Source organism: Pinus tabuliformis, chromosome 6 (genome assembly GCF_031772625.1).
Source record: "Pinus tabuliformis cultivar Carrire ecotype Pingquan chromosome 6, CPIR1, whole genome shotgun sequence".
NCBI classification, from domain to species: Eukaryota; Viridiplantae; Streptophyta; class Pinopsida; order Pinales; family Pinaceae; genus Pinus; species Pinus tabuliformis.
In genome coordinates this window covers 127,954,435-127,975,990 of record NC_142292.1, presented here as the reverse complement: position 1 = coordinate 127,975,990, position 21,556 = coordinate 127,954,435, and the positions used below count along the sequence as shown (strand labels likewise).

General features: G+C 35.1%; 1 pseudogene; it reads left to right on the top strand.

Annotated features, from left to right (window-relative positions):
* The first annotated feature begins 14,474 nt into the window (after positions 1-14,474).
* LOC149257686 (3-hydroxy-3-methylglutaryl-coenzyme A reductase 1-like) lies at positions 14,475-15,275 on the top strand (annotated as a pseudogene).
* The last annotated feature ends 6,281 nt before the right edge of the window (positions 15,276-21,556 follow it).

The following is a 21,556-nucleotide window of genomic DNA, read 5'->3' as shown; positions in this document are numbered from 1 at the left end:
AACAGAAGCAGAAAATTTTCTTGGAACATAATATGGTAGTAGCTGAAAAAGTGTAAGACAATAGTGTTCAAAAGAGTAAGGATACAAAGGTGGCAGTAGTAATGAAAATTCAACAAGTAAGAGTTGAAGACAATCAACAGACAGACGATATATTGGACAAAGAAATTGAGTTGATAAGAAGGTTAATGATGAAAGTGTCTCAGAAGAAGACAACGACAAGAAATGAGGGGAGTGACAACAAGAGGAAGACAACAACATATTATGAAAGCATGGCAAGTGGAGCATTACAACATAAGGTATGGAGACCTAGAGAACAACAGCAGACAACAGCAGCAATAGAAAAGTTGACAAGAAAAAACAGACCACAAAATAAAGTTTGGGATCCAGGATGAATCAAATATCCATACTTATCACTAGGTGGTCATAAATTTTCCTTACCTGGGGAGTCTGATGCAGGAGCATTCAGCTCAAGAAATATCATTGTATTTTAGTAAACATAGGGGGTCTTATGTTTTAAGGAAGTTGGTTTCCTAAGTATTGAATTAATATAATTATTAAGAGTTTTGAGTGATTTTAATGAGAGAAGCTAGAATTGGGATTTAATCAAATATAGTGAGGCATATTTGTAAATATTCTCGAATGTAGGAGAATATGGGAGATTTAGGATAGTTGAGAGATTGAGAAATTTTTTAATTGACTGTAAATCTTAGATTAGGAGTTGGTTCATGATTTTGTGGATTAGAGAGGATCCTTAGTGATAAGGAAGAGATTTTAGGATTTTTTTGAGAGGTTTATGGATCTAAACTAGGAATTGGTTTTAGAATCCTTTTGTATATTTGTAAGCCTAAAAGGCATAGACAAAGGTTAGATGGTTAGATAGTTAGCAGGTTAGCTAATTAGAGAATGTAAGCCTACAGGCAAATTGTGAAACAGAGGCCACTAATTAGAAGATCAGGCCAAAGAGAGATAGAGAGTCCTATTATGTAATCATTGGTTTGTATGTACATATACAGAGATTTAATTCCAATGTGTGTAAATGTGCGATTTGAATATCGAATGATAAAATTATGAGTAAATCAGAGAATTCTATGTAACAGAGGTATGCAGGCAGAGTCCAGGCGAAACACAGAGGAGAAGAACGAGACAAAGATTCATAATGGATCGCTTGAATCCATTTAAAGGATCAAAGTGAAAGCTCTGGAGGGAAAGTAATGAAAGAACACACATACTTAAGCTCAGGAGGAATTGCGCAGCAGAAAAGTGAAGGGCGAGAAACCTTAGAGTAATCCAAAACCACAGAATAACTGAGGAAATAATGTAAAACCCCAAGTGAAGAGAAGAATAAAGGAGTGAAGTATTGATGCACAGGAACTATTGGATCTTTACGATCAACGGACGAGATTAAGTCCCATGGAATGGAGCAAGTAATATCGCATTGCAACATCTCAGGAGTGTGTAAACCCTAGCCTTAAGAAATTTGCGATTGCGAAATGCGACGTTGTTGTGAACCGTTGGATCAGGTGCTCTAATCAATGGTGGAGGATCACTGATAAATCTCGCATCGCAATGTTTGATTGTGAGCGAATGCATCTTGGGCCATAAGATAGTGTGAAGTACGATGTGCGATATCCGATGTGATCAGCGATTAGATTGCATCGCAATACTCCATTGTAAATGTATCGGCCCTTAGCCATTGCGAAATGAGAAAGTGCGATGTGCAATGTAAGAGCGGACCCGAGAAGGTTTAGGCATAGTTCATGTTATTTGGAGTCTGGTTGCGTTATCGCATATCGGATGCAATAAAGAGTCATGTGTTATTGGATCCGCGAGATTGCAATAGCGATAAAGGCAAGCCTCGAGAAATGTGTAAAGGCCAAAGAAATGCGATAAAAGGTATAGTTTACGTATGTTTGTGTGTATTTCTATTATATAGAGTTATAATAGAAATAAAGCGATAAGAAGGGTTTATGGGTTAAGTCTAATATAACCAAAGTAAAGTGTGGGGGTTTGGTTTATATGTGTGGCATAAAGTTTAAAAAGGTTTATGAGGTGAATAGAGTTCCGATAGAAAGGATTGATGAAGGGTAGACTGTAATTTATAAAATCATTTGCATATGAGATTCAAGTAAGGGGAGCCTTGAACCTTGATTAATGAAGATTTGACCCGGTAGGTCATTTAAATTCCTGGGGTAAATAGGTTTATGCATTTCTATATGCACACTGTGGGTATACATGGGTTTTCCTGCGTCACGTACCAAAAAAATTAATATATGTTTTTGTTTTGGCTAATGTTAACATTAGCATTTTGGTTTCTTTGAGGCGTTGATGTCATTGTGTTTTCGTATGTTTGGGTCATTTACCAAGGGTTGACGTTAGTGGTCACCTGCTTTCCTCGGTCCTTTGTACAAGATATTTGTACAATAGATTTGTGTAGCTGATCTTCGCTTAAAGTAATTAAGCACACCATGAATGTGCATTACCTAGTCACTGTTTACAGTGTGCCCATGGAATTATAAACATAACCATCCTAGCTAATCCACATGAAAATTTGGGCATACCAACATCATAAAACTCTCCAAAATCTCAAAATTCTATGGGTACCACAAGACTGGATGTTGCAAGGGAGATGAAGCACAGTGTCAACATACAATTTTCATTGGATTCGTTGAGAAAGAGCGGGTAGAAGTTCAGCCATGGAAGGTAGAGCTCAGATGGCACTGCATGTGGCTTTCCTATAGAGAATAGGGTCAGAGTGAAGCAACCTAACCTGTGGAAGTTGAAGAGAGTCCCTGAAAAATAGGCATAGAACATATAGATAACCAGACAAGAAATATTAGGTTCCTAGGCATGAGAAGCCAAGTGGATTCTCAAGAGGGAAACTTAGGTAATATCATAGTTTCAAAACCAGAACTGGTGACTGGACTGGTCCACCTAATAAACCAGGTTTCAAATCGGAAAAGGTCAAACCGAGACTGGTCAGATCTCAATGAACCGGTTTAAAAAAAATACATTAAATAATGATTTTTAACAAAAAACAACTATTTTTAAAATTTAAAACCGCGATTCTAAGCCAATAGAGATAAAATATGCAAAGTTTTCTCATTTATATACCATGTAAAGATGAATATATCAAAATGGCACTGAGTACAATACATATCATCAACAAAATACATAAGCAATGAGGCTCTAAATGACCAATAAAGTCCAAAAACAATGCTACAAGCCATGAGGCCATTAGCCTACTACAAGACTACAATTCTAGACTCTACGCATGATCAATCATCAAATTCATCACCATTACTAGACACATGATCATCATCATCATCAGGAGCTACATAGACATGATCTGGTTCAGAGTCTAAGGATGCCTCAACCTCATCTGCAACATCAGTAGCACTACCACCAATAACAATATAAGTGGATCTAATGGAAGCACGAGTTGGTCCAGCTGCATGACTAGTGCCTTCCATTGGTTGTCTGCCTTTCATTGATGTGGCTACTAATCCTGGTTTTGATGACCCCACTAATGCCATGTCAATATCAAAATCAACATCAAACACATGATCTTCAGTCTCCTCCACCCATTCTGATGTTGGATCAATATCATCCGACACAATGGGATCTATATCAGGTATTTTGTTCATCATTTGGTTCCGCCTTAGTCAAAGGTTGTATTGCATGAAGACAAGATCATTTAACCATTTTTGTTCCAAACAGTTTCTCTTCTTCGTGTGTATGCGCTCAAAAACAAACCAATTGCGCTCACAACCTGAAGAATTTTAAGTTTGGCTAAGGATTCTAATTGCAAACTTTTACAATTGACGACATTGGCTGCCAAATGACTCCCACCAATGTGTTGCAAATCAAAAAACATTAATTAGTAACTTAGCTCATTTCATTACTTATTTACAAATTACAAATATTTATAGTTATTTTGAATTGTAAATTTGTAAACAGTTTAACTTGAAAATAAAAACAAATTGGAAATTGGAATTGATTACCTAATTGATCCACATCTCTTGCCATCTTGCCAAGTTTTTGCCAAAGATACGAGCTGCCATACTAAAAAGAGTAAGTTGTCTATGTATCTCCAACTGGTCTGCATGGATAGGGACCATGCACTCCAAGCAATCAATCAATCCAGCTCTGACCTCCTCATCTTGTAGATCACCTATCCGAGCTTTATAATGATACTTTGGGTTCAAAAAATATCCAATTGCATGTATAGGACGATGGAGTTGATTGTTCCATCTATTATCAATTATCTCCCATATACATCCATATTTAGCTAACCTGTCATTGTAAGTTGCACATATCTGCTCCTTTTCCTTATCCATAGCCTTATAAATGTAGCCCATGGCTAGTTTTTCCCCATCCACCATCCTTAGCACCTTAACAAGGGGATTGGTAATTTTCACAACCTCTGTAAACCTTTTCCAAAAATAATTGTCAAACACTTTCTTTTTGGTGTCTTTGCCATCTTGTCTACGAACCCACCAAGATTCAGTCCAATCATTAGAAGAAAACATTTTCTGCAAGTTTTTCTATTGAGCATTGAGACATTGCGACGTGAGGAAGTGATTTGAAAATCTCGTAATTGCAAGCCTAACAAGCTCTTTACCCCCAGTGTTTTTCCTCATTAGGCTTAATACCCATGAGTGGTTGTAAATGTATTTTATAACGCACCTGGCATGCTCTAAAGTTCTTTTACCCACTCCACTTTGGCTATGTCCTCAAGCATGAGGTCTATGCAATGTGCAACACACGAAGTCCAAAATATGGTCCTATATTTGGACTCAAGTATCTTTCTAGTAAGAACAAAGTTTGAGGCATTTTCTGTGATGACCTACACAACTTTTTTCTTCGCCACTTCTTGAATAATGTCATCCAAAAGCTAAAATAGAAGGGTTGCATCCTTCACCTTATCAGATATATCAACTGATCTCAAAAACATGGTTCCTTGAGGGCAAGAAATAAGGAAATTAATGATAGTGCAGTTCTTTCCATCTGCCCATCCATCTGACATGGTGGAACAACCTGTTTTGAGCCATGAATATCTATACTCAGCCAAATACTCATGAATGGAAGAAATATATTTTTGAAAAAGAGCTCCCCTCAAATCATACATATTAGGGCTTTTGAATCCCTTTCCTGCAACTATAACAGAGTCCCATATAGCTTGGTAATAAGGTGAGCGAGAAACATTAAAAGGGATATCTGCATCATACCACCATCTAGAAATATATTGATAAGAAGTTTCTTTGCATTGTTTTTTCCAATGTTGATCCAAAGAGGGTTGACGACTTGATTGGGATGAAGTGGGATTAGAAGAGGCAATGGTGGCAGAGGATGAGAAATAACTCTTTATGTTTGTTCTCTTTATTCATTTTGATTGTTGGCAAAAAGAAGGAGGATCATAGTGAAAAGGTTCATTGGTGGAAGGAATAGAAGAGGAGTCTTGAATCTCATAATCATCATAGTTGAATATTTCATGGCTTCTAATAATTCTCTCTTCCTTGCAATGCCATCTTGGATGGCCTTCTCCCTAGCCTTATTCTCCTCAAACTTTTCAAACTTGGAAAGGTATTCTTCCCTAATAAGACCTATGATGCAGGAGCATGAGGCTTGAAGACAAAAGGCTTCGAATTTTATTCCAAAAATACAAAAAATGTTTACAAGAAAAGGAGTGGCATCCTTTAGCTGTCACTTTACAAAGCTTTCTAGATAGGATTTGCACTAGAATTCAGGGATTTGAAGTATTTTGTAATTAATTCAAGTATTTAGACTTAGTTGTGATTCGTGAGGAGAATATCATGCAGATTAGATGTTATCTAGGATTAGGAAGATTCGATCCATTGATTCAAGATTTGATTGTTGTATGTACTGGTATTTATGTAAGTTTTGAATTAGAAGAATAGGATTTTGATGGATTTGGATGGATTTGGAATCTCTTTGTATCTCTGTGTATACTGTGTTGAATGGTCAAATGCCAAAGGATTGAATTTCCTTCGAATTATTTCTGAGTGTTGTTGATTTCCAGTTTGGCGCTGTAGAATTAGAGTTTTGTATAATCTAATGTTATCGCATCTAAATATTCATTCACTGTGCATTCAAATAACCTGGATATATTTGAAATCACAGAGCGAGTTAGCGATATCCTGAATATGATAGATAAGAACTAAACTTGGCAGAAGTGCTAAATCTTGGCGGAACGAGGAAAACCTGATAAATTCGCGAGAAACCCGGGAAAAGATCTGAATCATCCGATCAATAGATCCAATAAATATAATGGTCATCGTGTGCCAACAAGCACAGGCATTAGTCAGAAAAGAAAAGCAGTCTTCGTAGGTGAAAACAGTATCTCGCACAGTCTCGAGGTGGTAAGTGGTATTTTGAAATTTCAGGCGATTAACCTTAGCAGTCGACACGTGGCACAGGAAAACCACTTTTCTCGCGTGCTCTCAGCTCGTTATATATCGCACAAGATTCCATGCGATATTACGTGACAGCAGTTGGATCAAGCAGGATTGATCAATGGTAGAGATCATCTGAACTAGTTGGTGAGCAGACGAAGCGACAACCATCGGATTGAGGATGAGATCGATGACAGAGATTTAATGTGCTAAAGGTTTGTGGAATGGAAAACACGATAAGGATATGAACTATAGTTTTACTTCATTTTAATTCCACGGGAAAAGTGGACGTTTTCCATATTTCGGGTAAATTAACCAATTTTGTTGTTTTAGGAGAATAACTAAAATTGGAGGTTGATGACTGATACTCCAAATGAAACCCAAGAAGAAGTTCCACTTGAGCTTGAAGAAATCGTTTCTGATTTTGAACGATTATCCTTAACACCTGTGACCAACCCGCCATTAGCGGTATCAGAGCAGCTTATTGACACTGAGTAGGATATCAAAGATTAGAAAAAGAAATCAAACATGGCTTTCAGAGTTGGAGGAAGACGTGGTGGTGGTCGAAGAAGAGGAATACTAGTTGCAAATGTTGAAGTGTTCGAAGCTATGCAACAGGTGCAAGCTAGACTAGAAGTAGTGTAAATGGGAAATCAAGGAGATGTAGGTGTTGGAGATGTCGGTGAGCCCAACGTTGAAGATTCAGAAGAAGAGGAACCTACATAAGTTACTGTTGAAATGAGATTCTCTAAACCAGTGTTGGGATCCACATCTAAACCCAGACTTGAGGGTTCAATTTATACAGGAGGTTTAAACCCTGAGGAGTTGATAGACTAGATTAATGACATGGATAAATTCTTTGATTATGAAGAAATGGAAGAAGGAAAGAGAGTGAAATTTGATGTCACAAAATTGAAAGGACATGTAGCACTTTGGTGGGATGGAGTGCAGGAAGAAAGAATGAGACTTGGTGAGCAGCCAATTAAAAAGTGGAACAGGATGGTGGCAAAGTTGACAGGTAATTTTTTTCCAAGTGATTATCAACTTTCATTATATAGATAGATGAAGAATCTCAGACAGAGGTCTTTGACAGTGAAAGAATACATAGAGTAATTTTACAAAGTGAGAATAAGAGTTGGACAAATTCAAGATACAGACGAGAAGGTTGCAAGATACATAAATGGTCTCAGAATGGAGATCCAAGATGAGATAAGTGTGTTGTTTTCTAAAACAGTTAGAAGAGGCTTATCAGATGGTATTGAGGGCCGAAGAAAAACTCACGAGGAAGAAATCTGCCAGAAGTAGAGGCAATTTACAAAGAAGAGGAAGTCAAGGTGGTAGAGGAATATCTACAACACCTAGAGATGAAGCTAGCAGCAATTCGAATCAACATACACCCATAGAAGGTGATGCAAGTGGTAGAAGGAGTTTTTCAGAGGAAGAGGGAGACAGAGGTAGAGGAAGAGAAATCAGATGTTACATATGTAACAAGCGGGACACAGAGCCTATGAGTGTCAAAAAAATGCAGGGACAAATCAGAGAAATGTAATTGTTGCTCATACTAAAGAAGAAGCAGTAAAGGTGCCAAAAGAAGAAAATGTACTAGAGAAAGGGGAATCTTTGGTAGTTAACAAAGTTTTGTTAAAGCCAACAAAAGAAGTTGTTGAACCAGCACAGAGAAAGAATTTGTTCAGGACTGTGTTCAAGGTTCAAGGAAAATGATATCAAATGGTAATTGATAGTGGCAGCACCTTTAATTTGGTCTCTACAAAAGTGGTGGAAAAGTTGAAATTAAAGACAAAGAAACATCCAACACCTTACAAGGTGTCATGGATTCAAAAAGGACATCAGTTGTTAGTGAAGGAATAGTGTGAAGTGGAGTTGCAATTGGGCAGATACAAAGACAAAATTATGTGTGATGTGATGCCTATGGATGTGTATCACATATTGATGGGAAGACCTTGGCAGTATGATAGAGGATTTATGCATGATGGGAAAAATAACACATACAAATTTGGTAAAGATGGTATTAATCATACATTGCTGCCTAAATCTGATCCAAAGACTCTATTGTTCAGTGGAAAAGAATACTTGTAGCAGATTGAAGAGGATGAGGTGAATTTTGCATTGATTTGAAAACCCAAAGTAATAATTACTTCCACCAAAATTTCTGATTTTCCAATTGAAATTCAAGAGGTGCTGGAGAATTATTGTGATATCAGTGTAGATGATTTGCCTAATGAGTTACCACCCATTAGAAAAATCAGTCATCATATAGATTTGATTCCAGGGACAAATCTACCAAATAAAGCAGCTTACAGGATGACTCCCACAAAAAATGAAGCAATCAGAACAAAGGTTCAGGAATTGTTAGATAAAGGACTAATTGGAGAGAGTTTGAGTCCTCGTGTAGTGCCAACAGTGTTGAGTCCAAACAAAGATGGAGGTTGGAGAATGTGCACTGATTCAAGAGCAATCAACAAAATAACAATCGGGTATAGATTTCCTTTACCTAAAATTGAAGATTTGATGGATTTTTTAAGTGGAGCAAGATATTTTACGAAGTTGGATTTAAAAAGTGGGTACCATCAAATAAGGATTAGAGAAGGTGATGAATGGAAAACTACTTTTAAAACAAATGAAGGACTGTATGAATGGATGGTAATTCCTTTTGGGTTATCAAATGCTCCTAGTACATTTATGAGGCTTATGAATGAAGTGTTGAAAGAATTTATTGGTAAATTTGTAATAGTATATCTGGATGATATATTAGTTTACAGCAAATCTAAAGAGGAACATATGAGGCATCTGAGTTATGTCTTACAGAAGTTGCAACAAGAAAAATTACTGCTAAATTTAAAGAAATGTTCATTCATGAAGGAAGAGTTGGTATATTGGGGCTTTGTTGTTTCTGTTGATGGATTAAAGATGGATCCAAAGAAGATAAAGGAAATCATAGAGTGGCCTTCACCGATAAGTGTTTTTGAGGTAAGAAGTTTTCATGATCTTGCTAGTTTTTATAGAAAATTCATAAGGAATTTTAGTAATATCAATGCTTATATTATTGATACTACAAAGAAGGATAAAAAACCATTTAAATGGACTACTGAAGTAGAAAAGAACTTCGAGCTGTTGAAAATAAAGATCACTGAAAAACCTATTTTGATTTTTCCGGATTTTAATAAACCTTTTCAAGTGAAATGTGATGCTAGTGGAGAAGCTATTGGCATTGTTTTAAGTCAGGAGGATAGACCTGTAGCTTATTTCAGTGAAAAAATGAATGAATCGAAGAAGAAATATTCTTTTTATGTTAAGGAATCTCATGCAGTTGTAACGTCATTGAAAAAGTGGAGACATTACTTGATGTCTAAGGAGTTTATACTTTATTCAGACAATCATGCATTGCAGTACATTATTGCATAGCCAAAGCTTAGTCAGAAACATGCAAAATGGGTAGAATATCTTCAAAGTTTTAATTTTGTATTGAAGCATATAAATGGCCTCAAAAAAAGTAGCAGATACCTTAAGTAGAAAAAGTATTCTAGTTTAGGAAAGTCAAATTCAAGTGTTGGGTTTTGATTTTATTAAAGAATTATATGAGAAAGATTTAGATTTTAAAGAGGCATTTGAAGCTTGTAAAAATCTTGTTTTGTTAGACAGAAGTAAGTGGCTAGATATTTTCTTGCAAGAAGGATTGTTGTTTAAAAGAAATCAGCTGTGCATACGAAATTTCTCTATGAGAGAAAATTTAATCAAGGAGAAACATAGTGGTGGACTTGGAGGACATTTTGGTGCAGAAAAGACTTATGAGCAGTTGAATCGGTTTTATTTTTGGCTAAAGATGAGATCCGAAGTGGAGAAGTATGTAAAAAACTGTGAAGTCTGTCAGTATGCAAAAGGAAGGAGCCAAAACATAGGTTTGTATGTTCCATTACCTATTCTAGATAGACCTTGGGATATGGTAAGTATGGATTTTGTTTTGGGTTTACCAAAAACTCAAAGAGGAAATGATTCAATTTATGTTGTGGTTGACAAATTTTCTAAAATGGCACATTTTATTCCATGTTATAAAACCAGTGATGCTACTCACATTCCTAATCTGTTTTTTAAGGAGATTGTAAGGTTGCGTGGGTTACCTAAGAGCATTATTTCAGACAGAGACACCAGATTTGTTGGTCATTTCTGGAATACTTTGTGGAAGAAACTTGGTACTAAACTAAGTTTTAGTTCAGCTTATCATCCTCAGACTGATGGACAGACTGAAGTTGTAAACAAAAGCTTGGGTAATCTTCTGAGAAGTCTTGCAAGTGAACATCCAAAACAGTGGGATCAAATTTTGGCACAGGCTGAATATGCTTATAATGATTCTCCTAATAGGAGTACAGGGTAGAGTCCATTCCATATAGTTTATGGAATGCACCCAAGAGGAGTGTCTGAATTAAGAGACTTGGGAAAAGCTGAAATGAGAAGTGCTAAAGGAGAAGATTTTGCTTCAGAGATTCAAGCAATACATGAACAGGTAAAACAACAGTTATAGGATAGCAACATAAAGTACAAGAGCAGAGCAGACTTGAAGAAGAGAGAAGTTAATTTTGAGGTTGGAGATTTGGTTTTAGCACACCTGAGGAAGGAAACATTTCAAAAAAGGGAGTATAAAAGGTTAAATTTTAAGAAAATTGGACCATGCAGAGTCTTGAGGAAATTTTCTGCAAATGCATATGAAATTGAATTACCCCCTGACATTGGAATATCTCCAATTTTCAATGTTGTTGATTTGTACATGTATGAAAGTGTTGCAAATGATACAACAGAAGATAAAGAAGAACAAGAGGTTGATTGGGTAAAAAAATTACCTACAGCAAAGGCATTGCAACCAGAAAATATTTTAGATAAGAGATTGTTTAAGAAGACAAGGGGACAAGAGTATTTTCAGTATTTGGTCAAGTGGAAGGATCAAACAATTGTTGATGCTACCTGGATGACAGATGCCATGCTACAAAAGTTGGGCAGTTCTGTAGAAGAGCTCATAGATAAGATCCCATGAAGAATTTTGTTCTCATGAGTTTGATGCAGCAGCATGAGGCTTGAAGACAAAAGGCTTCAAATTTTATTCCAAAAATACAAAAAAAAAAGTTTACAAGCAAAGGAGTGGGATCCTTTAGCTATCACTTTACAAAGCTTTCTAGATATGATTTGAGCTAGAATTCAAGGATTTGAATTATTTTGTAATTAATTCAAGTACTTAGACTTAGTTGAGATTCGTGAGGAGAATATCATGCATATTAGATGTTATCTAGGATTAGGCAGATTCAATCCATTGATTCAGGATCTGATTGTTGTATGTACTAATATTTATGTAATTTTTGAATTAGTAGAATAGGATTTTGACAGATTTGGACGGATTTGGAATCTCTTTGTATCTCTATGTATACTGTGTTGAATGGTCAAATCTCGAAGGGTTGAATTTCCTTCGAATTATTTCTGAGTGTTGTTGATTTCCAGTTTGGCCCTGTAGAATTAGAGTTTTGTATAATATTGTGTTATCGCATCTAAATCCTCATTAAATGTGCATTGAAATAACCTGGATATATTCGAAATCACAGAGTATAAGAACTAAACTTGGCGAAAGTGCTAAATCTTGGCGGAACGAGGAAAACCTGATAAATTCGTGAGAAACCCAGGAAAAGATTTGAATCGTCCAATCAATTGATCCAATAGATCTAACGTTCATCGCGTGCCAACAAGCATAGGTGTTAGTCAGAATAGAAAAGTAGTCTTCGTAGGTGAAAGCAGTATCTCTCGCAGTCTCAAGGTGATAAGTGGTATTTTGAAATTTCACGCAATTAACCTTAGCGGTCAACGCATGGCCTGGGAAAACCACTTTTCTCGTGTGCTATCGGCTCATTATACATCGCACAAGATTCCACATGAGATTATGCAACAACCATTGGATCAAGCGGGATTGATCAATGATGGAGACCGTCTGGACTAGTTGGTGAGCAGACAAAGCGACAATTGTCGGATTCAGGACGAGATCGACAACGGAGATTTAATGCGCTAAAGGTTTGTGGAATGGCGGACGCAATAAGGATATGAACTATAGTTTTACTTCCTTTTGATTCCGTGGGAAAAGTGGAAGCTTGCAATATTCCAGGTAAATTAACCAGTTCTGTTGTTTTAGCAGAATAACTAAAATTGGAGGTTGATGACTGATACTCCAAAGGAAACCCGAGAAGAAGTTCCACTTGAGCTTGAAGAAATTGTTTTTGGTTTTGAACGATTATCCTTAACACCTGCGACCAACCCACCAAACTAAAACTTTATTTGGTGCTTCACATGGATTTACTTGGCCTCTTATCCCAACCAAGTATTGTTTCAATCTAAGAACACCCCCACCTCCAATAGGTTTATGGAAAATTTTGCATATCATTTTTCCATCAATCAATTCACAATGAGTCCATGCATTGTCCTTGGCTTTTGGAGCCATGTTGGCTTGGAATAATTAAAATTTACAAAGAAACCTGTCATTTAAAAAAAATTGCAACTAAGAAAAATGGAAAACTAAAGCTAAATTTAGGAAAGAAAATGCACATGTAGCCTACAAAATTTCATAGCTTATAACTAGAGATTTGATAGCATAGAACACATAAAAAAATTTAATACATGGACAACAATGAAATGAGGAATTTTTCAACTGAAAATCCTTACTTGGAAATGCAAACTAGCTTCCTTAGCCTCCTCTTCAAGATGCCAACTCCACTAATAGCTCCAAAATATCTCCAAAATAGCTCCAACTCCAAATCCAAGCCTCCAAGATGACTACTCCAGAAAAAATTCAACACTCTCCAAGGTCCCAATCAATCTCACAAAAACTCCAAATGAGATGCGTGAGACAAATGAGAGGTGTAAGCTCCTTTTAAAGGCTTGGAGACGGTGTTTTTGGAGGGAAACAACCCTTATTTTCCATCCAAAACATCTTGGAATCTTCCTAAAGTGCGTTGCATGGGTCCTTCATTGCCTTGGTAGCTAAAATACCAGCTTATGATGGAATCAACCTATTTGACCATAAACTAGCTAGTTCCATCCTAAATTAGTTGGTTAGCATCAATTTTTCTGATTTTTGGGTAAGGAGGTGGGTTAAACCTGATTTTTCTACCAGTTTGACCCAGTCAGCTAATCAACCAGCCGGTTTGACTGGTTTTTGGTTCAAGGCGGCTGGTTTTTAAAACATTGGGTAATACACAGGGAAACAACAACGGTAACAAGAAGGCAATGTGAAACTTATCGGAGCACCTTTCAAAACATACTGTATTGACTCTGCAGAGATCCTACTTCTTGGGTTATAGATCTAAAATAGGAAGAGGGAATGTGAATGCAGAGAAGAGAAAGGACTCAAAACATAATAGTATTGTGGACAGTTCAGGAGAAGGAAGATGCAAATGTTGGAGGAGAAATAAAGGTTGCAAGCCAAGTCTCTGTATTCTCTAGTTCAGTTGTTCAATTGAAGAAGCCTCATGCTCTGGCCCAGGCCTCTTATACTCCATGTTGTCAAGTAGAGGGTTGTAAATAGGAGTTCACTTGTGCAAAAGATTACCACCATAGACATAAGGGCTGTGAAGTTCACTCAAAGACTGCGAAGGTTATAGTGAATGGTATTGAACAAAGGTTTACCAGCAATGTAGCAAGTTAGCTCTACACTACACTTTTTATGAGTGGACTAGATGTCATGTTCTGCTTATTTTCCCCTTGAGTTATAGTTTGCAATGTAAGTAGTGTGGTTATTTTAGAAAATTGTTGTCTTTTCGTTTACCCAAAGTATATTTGGAAATGAAGATTGGATTTGATGTAACATTTTTATACTTTACACCACTCCACGAGAAGTTGTGGGCAACCTTAATTGTTTTTATTACTCTCTTATCTTTTGTAAAATTAAAAATCAGGTGGGGTTTCCATGGTTATGAATTTGGCTAAAGTGCATCACGACTCTCACTGTTATAACCATTAGATGTGGAGAGTTGTAGGCCTGCAACGATGTTTTAAAAAAACAAAGAGGCCTATGTGATGTTGAGCTTAGGGGAGTTGGTCCCGGTGGCCATTTTGGTTCATCTTGCTTCATTCATATATTTGCTTTGATTCTTTAGTGTTGATTATGTCCAGAATTTCATCACTGGGGGTAATGATGATGATTTTGTGAGGGAAGAGGAGAAGTTGAGCCCTGTTACCAAGGAAGAAGTTGTAGTTAAGACCAGTGCTATGCAAGTCTAGTTGAAGGAGATTTCTTTGTGGGATAACAAAGATGATGATATTGCAACAGTTGTTTGCAATGGGACCGTGGCTTCTTATTCTCTCGATTCAACTCTTGGGGATTATACAAGATCTGCCTGGGTGAGAAGGAGGGCCTTAGAGATGATGGCTAGAATATATTTGGATGGATTTCCTTTGGATGGATTTGATTATGGGTTCATTCTTGGCCAATATTGTGAATTGCCTATTGAGTGGCATATTCCTGTGGGAGTTACAGGGCCTCTTCTTCTTTATGGACTTGAATATATGGTACATATGTCCACTGTGGAGGGATCCTTGGTTGCAAGCACTAATAGAGGTTGTGCCACCAATGCCCTTCTCAGAGATGGGACGACCAGAGGTCCTGTGGTCAGATTCACCACCACCAAGAGAGTTGCAGATATCAAGTATTACATTGAATATCCCAATAAATCTGAGAACTTGTCTTTGATCTTCAACATGTATGGCCATAAGTTTCTTTCTTTTCTAGTTTTGTATGTAAAGCATTTTATACCTATAAAATCCTTTATGGTATGCTGCAGGGTTGTGGTTATGCCTGTGTTCCAATTCCAAATATGATTAACACATCCAACTAAATCTCATTTGATATGCACCTCTAGGTTCATAAGCTTGAGGTACATATGTTTTAAGTGGGTCTGACCTAATATGGGCAAATTGGATCGTCCATCCGACTAGAGGATTGTTGTTGTAGAGCGGCTTAGGAAGCTTGAGGTTGGAAAGCTAAGCATGTATACTGTTTAGATGAGTTTCTGGTAATGCCCATATTCAATGATTGCAACCACTTTATCAGAGTCGATAGATCTCCCGCCCCATATTCAATGTATGCACCCACTTTATCAGAGTTGATAGATCTCCCACCCCACAAGGATTATACACAGCTTAAGCTTTTCTGGGTTGAGTACGAAATTATATCAAATTAATCTGAATAACTTCAAATTTAATCAAATAATAAAATATAAATATGAAAACAAACCTAGAAACATATATCTATATATATATATATATATATATATATATATATATATATATATATATATATATATATATATAGATATATATATTATTTGAAGTCTTAGTTGAGAAAAAAACACAAATTTCCGACAATTTTTCTTACCATGGGTATGTTTGACAAAATTAATTGCCATTGAATTCGTTCGTAAATGAGATCAGTGGGTTCAAATTTTTGTTTCTGGAAACCTCACCAAATAATTGGAATAATAGCCATTTTGTAGGTGTTGATTATTTCTTGTTGATCCAATCTGCATAATAGGACTAATATATTTGCTAGGTTGTAACGATTATAGTGTCGAAATGCAGGGAGGAATCTGTATATTAGGTTTTCTTGCTTCACTGGGGATGCCATGGGGATGAATATGGTATCCAAGGGAGTGCAGAATGTTTTGGATTTTCTTCAGAATGAGTTTCCTGACATGGATGTTATCAGTGTTTCTGGTGAGTCTGCCTATTCGTTTTGATTGGTATTTTTCTTTTGGGTTATCTTTAATTTAGGTCTTGTAAGCTCTTGTTCCCTTTTTTTTCATGGGTTGGATTTTTGTTTAAATGTCAAATTTTCGGTTTGTGGCTAGGAAATTTTTGTGCACACAAGAAACCCACTGTTGTGAGAGAGGCGGGGCGTGTTTTACAAAATAATTCAAACTTGGTAGCCATGTCATATGTAATTAGAACATTTTTTTTATTGCTGGCTTATTTGTTAGCGATCTTTTTAATAAAATATAGTGAAAATGTTGTATATGTAAGATTCCATGTTGTAAGCAATAAAGTGTTTTATGAGTGTTTGTTTGTTAGTACAATTCATTTCATAAGAGATGGTTCACAATAAAATATTTTATTTTATTTTGTAATTAATATATTTAATAAAATTAAATAGAAATGTACTTTTTAAATGTATATTTTATGTATAAAGTTTTTTAAGTTACATTTGAATATTGAATGTAATAGTTTATGCCATACTTCATAATACAAATATTGCTAATTGAGTTATCCTTTTGGGCATTTATAACATTAATATTACATATAGATAATATGTACATTCTATCTATAATTTTATATAAAATAATCTCTATTTTATTGTAATTTTTTTTTTTTTTGACTAGATGTTATTGTATAAAAAAGAATTAGTTGTAACTAATTGTACTTTAAAAATTGGTGGTAACATTAATTGATTTCTTACTAAAATTAAAACTATTAAGTTGGTGAAAACTTTTCATACTGTTCTATGAGGCTTCAACTATAGTTTTTTTCCACACACAAAAAAAACACAAAAACATAGTCACTTGCTATTCATGAGATTGAATCAAATACTTACTACATGAAAGTTTAATATTAATGTCTTCTTTGTTATCCTCATTTAGCACTTTAAGGTTTCATTAAATTAGTGATCATTCATCATAATTTTTAAATTTATGGATATTATAAAATCAATATATTTAAATCTAAAAATTTCTAATTGATCGTGTTTTTAAATCTAGCATAGATGAAACTCAAGTGAATTTAATGAAGCAAAGTTCAAAGTATTTAAAAATAGATAAAACTAGAATGTACATAATTTATATGTACAAAAAATACAGTGACATACCACCACATAGCTCTTATTTATAATACCTTTAAATTTTAATCTAACAAAAACTAACCAGAAGTAAAAATAAACTACTTAAACGAACAAAAACAAGTTTAAGACCCAATTCAGACCTCTTAAGTAAAAAAAATGGACCACTGAACCCACAAGGACAAATTTAAGACACAATCCAGACCCAAACTGAAATTTATACATGTTAGGTTTTTAGTTTTTCGTTTTTTAATACATGGCACTTAGCCATTTGATCTTATTTTATTTTTTAAACGATCGCACTTAGCCATTTGATCTTATTTTATTTTTTAATACATCGCACTTAGCCATTCGATCTTATTTTACTTTTTAATACATCGCACTTAGCCATTTGATCGGCAATTTTTCCCATGTAACTTTTTCTCTCTCGTGGATGAGGTTTGCTCGTGAGCAGGTGTGTTTATTTCCCACGTGTTTATCTTCGTTGGTCTTTCAAAGAGAGTCAATGAGCACTAATGGCGTCGCGAGGATGCCGGATGCAACGGCAAGTGGAAAGTAGAAAACACATATCGGAACGTGCCACGAAAGTACGGGCGAGCAGGGTGCAATTCATTCGCCACCATTTGCTGGAAGAGGAAGTCGAAATGGATGTTCTTGAGCAGGGGGAAATGATCATAGCTTAAATTAAATATATTTTAGTCATAGCTTAAATTAAATATATTATTTAGTCATAGTTTAAATTAAATATATTTTATTTATTTAGTGAAAAAAAAAATAGATAATTATTTATTTACTCATTGAATTCGAAATATTAATATGTTTGAACCTTTATATGGTATTAATATTATTTATTGGAATTTTTTAGTGATAAAAAGGCTTAAAATTGATTAAAATAACATTCATTATTTATTCAAAAATAGTTCATGCCTTCATTCATTAATTATAATATTATTTATTAATATTTAGTCAAAACTAATTGTTAAATTTTAAAGGTCGATAAAAAAATTCCTTTTATCACTATCACTATTTAATGTGTTGCCATGATCTGACTCTGCATCGTGTCCTCATGATATGATGAACCACACTAGATGGTTCTAAAAGCATCAACAAAAAGCTTTGGATGTCATTAGTATTGAAATATGTCCCAACAATCATAATTATGGATCATAGAAGCCTAAATTCCAAAATAATGTTTGCCCCTATATGTGCAGCTTATTGACCAGCAAACATACTGATAAGGTGTTTGTGCAACTGTGCAGGTCACATGTTCAAACCTTGACTTACCCGTGCCCCGTGCTTGGGGGCGATACAGGTACACATGGATGTTATAGTGACAATTGTCGAAGATCGACCCCGTGTCTCGTAAGTATGAGAGTCAACGTGTTACTGATTCCACCAATAAAATAAAATAATAACATAATGTTTGAATTTATAACACTGTATACAAATAATTATATAATCATATTATATATTTTGATAATTATTATCTAATATATAATTCAAAAATATAATAATTATGTATTTTTATTTATTAATATATTAATAATATTTAGATTATTTGTAAAAAAATGTTAACTAAATTAGAGTAACATCAGGTTTTTTTTAAGGTTACAATATAACTAAATATTAAATTGATATTTGATAGTACTATCTTATATAATTATTTTAATTATATAATAGAGTTAAAAAAAAATAACTTACAAACTAGTCTCGAAAAGAATGGAAATTTTTTATCATAAAATTTTTAAAAATTTAAAACTTCAAGATTTTGAATGCGTCAAGATTCTTAACAGTTTTACCATAAAAACTATTTAAATATTCGAACGTTTTAATTTTTTTAAACCAATTCTAAAGAAAAACTACTTTCGAGACAAGTTTGTTACATCAGTGGACACCGCCTAGATTACCTTTCCATCGCCTATTTCTCGGATTACCTTTCCAGATCCCACACCAATTTTAGAATTTGATAATTATGTGATTTTCTCTCAATTTTAGAAAATTTGACCCAATTTATTGGCAAATATATGCCAACTCAAGTCAAGTCAACACGAACATTTCGCTTATCACTTTTCCATCTTCGTTACATTTTTCATTTTCCATGTCGATCATATTGTGATTTTCTCTCACAAAATTTGAAGGACAGAACGCTGGAATCTGATAATACTACCATTTTCTTCATACTGTAAGAAATTTTCACCCGATTTATTTGGCCACTCAATTCAAACCAATACCGACATTTCTTTGATCAGTTTTCCAACTTCAACGACAGAAGTAGAGTCAGTTTCCAAAGAAGAGGAAACTGTCGCAATCTGCTAGAAGTAGAGTCAGTTTCCAAAGAAGAGGAAGTTAAGGTGGTAGAGGAATATCTACAGCACCTATAGATGGAGCTAGCAACAGCTCAAATCAGCATACATCCACAGAAGGTGATGTAAGTGGAAGAAGGAGTTTTTTCAGAGGAAGAGGAGGCAGAGGTAGAGGAAGAGAAATCAGAGGTTACATATGTAACAAGCTGGGACACAGAGCCTATGAGTGCCTAGAAAACGCAGGGACAAATCATATAAATGTAATCGTTGCTCAGATTGAAGAAGAAGCAGTAAAGGTGTCATAAGAAGAAAATGTACTAGAGAAAGGGGAATCTTTGGTAGTTAACAAAGTTTTGTTAAAGCAAACAAAAGAAGTTGTTGAACCACCATATAGAAAGAATTTATTCAAGACTGTGTGCAAGGTTCAAGGAAAATGTTGTAAAATGGTAATTGATAATGGCAGCACCGATAATTTGGTCTCTACAAAAGTGGTGGAAAAGTTGAAATTAAAGACAAAGAAACATCCAACACCTTACAAGGTGTCATGGCTTCAAAAAGGAATTCAGTTGTTAGTGAAGGAACAGTGTGAAGTGTTGTTGCAGTTGGGCAGATATAAAGACAAAATTCTCTGTGATGTGATGCCTATGGATGTGTGTAACATATTGCTGGGAAGACCTTGGCAGTATGATAGAGGAGTTATGCATGATGGGAAAAAGAACACATACAAATTTGGTAAATATGGTGCTACCTATGGAAGAAGAGGATGCATCAAGAAAATCTGATCCAAAGACTTTATTGCTGAGTGGAAAAGAATACTTGCAGTAGATTGAAGAGGATGAGGTAAATTTTGCATTGATTTGCAAACCCAAGGTAATAATTACTTCCACCAAAATTTCTTATTTGCCAATTGAAATTCAAGAGATGATGGAGAATTATTGTGATATCGTTGTAGATAATTTTCCTAATGAGTTACCACCCATTAGAAAAATCAGTCATCATATAGATTTGATTCCAGGGGAAAATCTACCAAATAAAGGATGACTCCCACAAAAAAAGAAGAAATCAGAACACAGGTTCAAGAATTTCTAGAAAAAGCACTGATTAGAGAGAGTTGAGTCCTTGTGTAGTGCCAACAGTGTTGAGTCCAAAGAGAAATTGAGGCTGGAGAATGTGCACTGATTCAAGAGCAATCAACAAAATAACAATTAGGTACATATTTCCTTTACCTAGAATTGAAGATTTGATGGATTGTTTAAGTGGAGCAAGATATTTTACAAAGCTAGATTTTAAAAGTGGGTACCATCAAATAAGGATTAGAGAAGGTGATGAATGGAAACTGCTTTTAAAAAAAATGAAGGACTGTATGAATGGATGGTAATGCCTTTTGGGTTATAAAATCCTCCTAGTACATTTATGAGGCTTATGAATGAAGTGCTGAAAAAATTTATTGGAAAATTTGTAATAGTATATCTAGATGATATATTAGTTTACAACAGATCTCAAAAGGAACATATGATACATCTGAGTTATGTCTTACAGAAGCTGCAAAAAGAAAAGTTATTGCTAAATTTAAAGAAATGTTCATTCATGAAGGAAGAGTTGGTATATTTGGGCTTTGTTGTTTCTGCTGATGGATTAAAGATGGATCCAAAGAAGATAAAGGCAATCATAGAGTGGCCCTCACCGAAAAGTGTTTTTGAGGTAAGAAATTTTCATGGTCTTGGTAGTTTTTATAGAAAATTCATAAGGAATTTTAGTAAGATCAATGCTTCTATTATTGACACTATAAATAAGGATAAACAACCATTTAAATGGATCGGTGAAGCAGAAAAGAAGTTCCAGCTGTTGAAAAGAAAGATCACTGAAAAACCTATTTTGATTTTGCCTGATTTTAATAAACCTTTTCAAGTGAAATGTGATGCTAGTGGAGAAGCTATTGGCGTTGTTTTGTGTCAGGAGGACAGAACCGT